Consider the following 6279-nt stretch of genomic DNA (forward strand, 5'->3'; position numbering starts at 1 on the left):
CAAATGTTTTCACATTATTTCTATTATTATTATTCTTGCCTCCTCTTACTCTCCCATTTCCAGTCTAGTTGACCTTTTATTTTTATATAGAAATGTTCTTAACAAGTATATGTATGATCAGATTGTTCGAAATGTATTGCGCTAATATATCACATAGTTCTGATAATCTTCTTCTTCTCATTACACTATCGAAATCTATGATTTTCCCTTTTACGATATGTAGACAAGTCCTATTAATTTAAAGAATTTAAGAAATATTTTCCAAAACAATTATTTAAATAGAAAAGTAAATAACATAATGACTTAATTTCATAACAGTGTTTATTTGTTTTTCCAAATTTATTGTGATAAGCACATTTGTAATAAATTATGTGAGTAATGAATATTTAGTGATTGAATATATCACTGGATTGTTTTAACCAATGAAGTCTTATCTATTTAATTATAGATTCAATCTTATTAACCAGATTTCGGTTAGTAAAGAATTATCATCAGCTTTTACCAAAACAGTGTATTTTCCCCATCCTGAAAAATTGCACCAACGAAGCGAGTGCTTACTTATGCAATTTTACACCTATTTGTAGTAAACAGGGAGAAAATTTAAGTACAGACGAATAGTGGCTAGCAGTGGAAGCGCGTTTCGTCCTATTCGGGACTCATCAGTTGGATGTACCTGCATCTCAGAATTAGTGTTCACTCCAGAATTTGAACCCGATACAGTTTGCTTCAAAGACCGCCACGTTATCCATCTAGCTACTGAGTCCTGACAGATTATAGCGCTCGTGACTTTAGGCAATATCGAGGCAATAAACTCACAATGCACATATGCCAATAAGAGACTGATCAATTGCAGTCTCAAACATCAATGAAAAGATTCAAACAAACAATATAAAAGAGAGCAAATATGTTCCATACCCTAATCGATATATATTTAAATATTTATCAGCTGTGTATTTTAAACTATGCCTATAAACTTTTAGTTGATTTTAATGAGCACGTTTTATCACAAAGTGTCATGAAGAAAGCACTAGAACACAATAAAATGTTTAACTGATGCGTATTTCTAAATGCTAACCATTAGAGTGAGACTTGTTTTAGCCAGTTAGTTTTTATTTTAAGCGGCTAGCAGTGAAATCTAGGACGCGCGTTTCGTCTTATTCTGGACTCGTCAGCTGAATGTACCTGCATCTCAGAGTTGATATACTATTCTTGGCCTAAAACCCAGTACTATTCGCTTCAAGCGCCATCGCATTATCCGCTTAACAGCTGAGTTTTTATGTTACATCAAGTAAATTTTTTATTATATAGTTGAAATCATGAGTCCATTGAAGCTAGACCACCATGGAAAACCTGGAAGCAGTGAACGACCGTTTCGACCTATTATGGGACTCCTCAGCAGTGCACATCCACGATCCCGCCTCGCGAGATTTGAATTTTTATTATTTTGAATAAGATATTAATAAAATATTTGACTAACAGGTTGAATGAAACAGTTTAAAATATTTAGTAGAATTTATCAGTTTCTTAGTGAGACTTAAACAGTATGATATTTATGATAGCCGTAAATAATAATATCATTTAGTTTATTTAAAAGAAAAAGAATAAAGATTTCAATATTGACCTTCTCTGTAAACAATTGAAACAATCAATTCAGGAATACTACATGTGATATTTAAAGTTCATCTTTATATTTCAATTAGCCTTTCTCTTTTATTCTCTTTTTCTTTTTTTGGGAGGAAGGGCTTATGAGATGCATTTAAAAACGCCTATTTTATTTTTATTTCTCAAAAAAAAGTACATTCAAAATATAAAAATTCATTGAAAGTATTAATTATCTATATTTAACGAGTTCAATATCAAAATGAATATTTGATAAATATATTTACAGATCAAAATGAAAAAAAAAATTATTTTTTTATTTTTTCTACGAATATCAAATAATATGTAATTAACCTAATTTTTGTCATAGTTTCATTCGTTCAAAACTATCACTGTTACGTAATAACTATATTATATCAAAGAAGTATTTGTAGTACACATTTATTGATTATTGTTTCAGATAGTGAATTTATTCGAATAAAAATAATCATTTTCTAATGAGTAGAATATTAAGTTTCTAACATTTCTCAGCTTAATTTCATTCCCTTCTTCTTCATTCTCTTCCTCCATAAATAAGCTTATTGATATAATTATTTTAGGGTAAATAATAAATTAAAAACAACTGTAAGCAACGATGGATAGTGGCTAGCAGTGGAATACAGGAATCGCGTTTCGTCTCATTTAGGACTTGTCAGTTTGATGTACCTGCATCTCAGAATCAATGTTCACTCTGGAACTCGAACTCAGTACCTTTTGCTTCAAACGCCATCGCGTTATCCACTCACTTACTGAGTCCTGATAGCTTTTTGCTTGTGAAATGGGGTGAAGTTTAAACTCGCTTAGTATTGTTTGTTTGAATCTTCCCATTCATGTTTAGGACTGATGTTGCAGTCCTAAACAATAATGAGAAGATTCAAGTAAACAATACTAAGTGAATTTAAAAAGATATTTGTTTCAACTTTTTCAAATACTGATTTTTTTTTCCTTATAAAATTCTTCTAATAATGAATAATACTGGTCTTCTTTGCTCTTTTCCATGATGAAAATGTGTCTGATGTAATCAAGTCAATTTTTTGGGGGGATCTTACAAATCAGTAGTTTAATATAAGAATATAATTATTTATATTAAAAGTAAAAAAAAAAGATGACATAGATTTTGTTATTTTTTCACATAAAAATGATTTGAACTTAAAGGTGAAACGAACAGTGTATATCATTTAGAGAAAAAAAAGCCCAACAAAGATTGATATATTCAACAACAGAATTATTGACATAAACTCTTGTTACTAAAATAACTTAGTTTATCATCTGTCACTTATGATCTAGATTATTCAATAGACAGTGCAAATATGTTAAGGTTAAACATACCAAAAGAAATGATGATGAAGACTTATAATTCATTGAATTGAAGATCATTTAACAAATATATATATATATATTGTAGTATTAATGTCGGTCAACTTGACATAACAGAAGTAAACTGATAGATGTTTTAACTGAAAATGTCATCTTTGTAAGAAGAACTAAACGTTATCAATACCAATGGAATTATTTACACATTCATTATACTTTCTATTCTAATTATCTTAAATAAATTTTATAAATGCATAAGCAAAATCAAAATCTTTATTTTGAAAGAAAATTTCAGAATCATTCAAACTGGAAACGGAAAACACCACTTAAATCATTATGAACATATCCCTTATTAAACAGATTTTTTAAAGAGTTCTATTTTAGTCACATCAAGCCTTAGAAACTATAAGCCATCATGTTGAGGTACTGTTCAAAACTCACTTGAATAATACGGTAATAAATTGAAGACTGTTAACGGTTGAATTGTGCAAACAACTCACTGAATGAATACATAAAAAATCAAACGAAATACGGACATTTCATTTCTAATAACATTATTTATGATGAAGAATTGTAAATAATCAGAATCCGAGTTCGTAGAGATTGTAATAATTTATTGGTTAAATTCATGAGTCGGCTTAAGCTAAACCATTATTGAAAACCTAGAAGAACTGGACGGCCGTTTCGTCCCAGCATGAGACTTCTCAGCAACGCACATCCATGATCCTGCATGCGAGACTGAAGACAGTGGTGGACGGGCGCATAATATCGTGGAGTGGTTGATGTTAGACATGAACATTATCGAATGCCAGATCAGTGGTCTAGAAGTTAAGCGTTTGCGCGCAAGACTAAAGGTCTTGGGTTCGAGTCTCTTTGTTGAGGGGTCGTGAATGCGCACTTCTGAACATTCTCATACTGAGACTAAATAGCCGTCCAATGCGTTCAGGTTTTCAATGGTGGTCTAACATTGATTGATCCATGATCTCATCCAAAACTTAACAATCTCCACAACAGTGTACTGAAGAAATATTTCTGGTATTTTAAAATATTACGTTACCATTTTATTTAAAGTTTTATAAACAATAAATACAAATAATTAAATAATTATTAGAGTATGAGCAAAATAGTTAAATGTCGACAGCTTTGGTATCAATCTTCCATTGTGTACAACGTGAGTATACATAGCCAACTATTTCCAAAGTGTTTTATGCAGCATCTTCATACATACTTTATATTTCAGCTTCCTCTACCGAACACTTCAAAATGTCTTTACGATTCGATTATTTCCCATATGTTTTATTTATTTACTCACAAGTAACCTAATATACGGTAATCTATAGTGTCACGAAACGTTTTCTGCTGGTATTGTAGTGAACGAAACTTAGTGGGAAAGACCAGTTCATTTTTCAATGCACAATTACAGAGTGCTTTCTTAAAATATTGAAATCAAACATTAAATGCACAATTTGTGCATCCTTCATCAGTTGTCCTTTAAATGCTTCATGATTCTTCCAATACTGTTGTCATTGGGACTAATTTCTGTTTCCTTGTCTGTTCTCCTCGACTGAATCTTCCTGATCCTCCCTTGCGGTCATTCTACTCGCTCTGCGCTTCCTTTTTTCTCTCAGCCTGTGCCATGTTTCTCACCTAACTATCTAGCCCGACGGCGCATTGACCTCCGTAGCAATGTTGACCTGCCGGGCCATCTAAATCCGATGTCCATCCAGAACCCGGGACGTTCCACTCCTCTTTTCCGTTGGCAGCGACCAATACAGCCAACTCCGTCTTGCTAAGGCACTCCTCACGATGTCATCTGCCTGCATCAGACAGCCTCATTTAGCGCCTTATCTCCCGATCTAGTAAAGCCGCCCACAGAACCTCAATTTGTCCGCCTCTCCTTTGGCAGAAACGCTAAGTGTAGTAATTGAAGGTGTCAATAGGGGGGCACCAACTTATTCTTGAATGCAAAATTACAGTGTCTTCGTAAAACACGAAAGCCATATATTAAATACATCATTTGTACATCTCCCATCAGTTGTCCCTTACAAGTTTTATCACTCCTTCATTCCTGTTGTCGTTACTATCCCTTTCTGATCGCATTCCTGCTCTCTTTAATTCGATCTTCTCAGTCTTCTGATGCAAGGCATTTCACTTTTGATTGGTTTCACATATTATTTATATTTCTCAACATAAGTAACATACACCACAGTATTACGTATATTTTAAAAAGCACTAGAAAGAATTAACATCTATGTAATTTCAACGATGCAAATAAACGTTTCAACTGACTGAATAAGTAATTTTTGAGCCCACATTTTTCGTTCACTACAATAGATTGATGTTTACAGTACTAATTTTGTTTGTTTGTAATGGATCTACTTAACAAATAGAACTGGACAGACATAATTCACATGGTTAAATTCGTATTCGAGAGTTTTGTTTTCAGTCTAATAACTATTGTTTTATAGGCAGTTATTACATACTTAAATCCTTTTCTAGTGTTCAAAAAAACAAATGACGTAAAAATGTATTTATAGTTTTCTTACACTGGACAACTTCTTACTTGTAAATTTTGACAGATGTAAGGCTGTCATACACCACATGATTTAAGCGTGCGATTGGAATACAACGACTATAATCATCAAAATGAACGGTTTATCCTGCGTATTAAAAAAAGGTCTAACTCGAATTCTTTCATTATTATGAAACTTATAATTTTTGAAGTGAGCTTAATAAGAAGTCAAGTTATTAGTGTTAAACAAGTATTCGATTGTGTTTTACAACTACTAATTTTGGGCATATGAATGAAATCAGCCTTCATGATGAGCGACTACTTACAGCAAAGTTGGATAGTTGATTCATACAAAAAGATTTCTTGTTCTACTGAACATTATAACTACTTTGTTTTATTCATCAAAGGTTTTATCGGCATCTTTTAATCAAGTGATCATCATTTCATACAAAGAAAAGATAGAAAAATAATGAAACATTTATTTAATTTTGTTTTGTTTTTCAGATGATTAATTAGTCTTGAAATTCTTTATGTTCATCAATTACTTCAGATACTGTATTAAATAAATCATTCACATTACATCAAAAGCTACATTCTTTGTAAATTTACGGTATTCTTCTATTATTCAAGATCAACCATGTGATATGAAAGAGTAGATTTAAAATGAATTATCACTATTGGATTAAACACAGTACCATTCTATGCTAAACTGCTTAGAAATTTATTGTGAATTGCAGAAATACTGTGCGTATTGCCTTGATCTAGCCTTAATTCACAAGCATTGCAAGCTGACGAATCCCAAATAGGACGAAACG

This window comes from Schistosoma mansoni, chromosome 3 (genome assembly GCF_000237925.1).
Source record: "Schistosoma mansoni strain Puerto Rico chromosome 3, complete genome".
Classification (NCBI taxonomy): domain Eukaryota; kingdom Metazoa; phylum Platyhelminthes; class Trematoda; order Strigeidida; family Schistosomatidae; genus Schistosoma; species Schistosoma mansoni.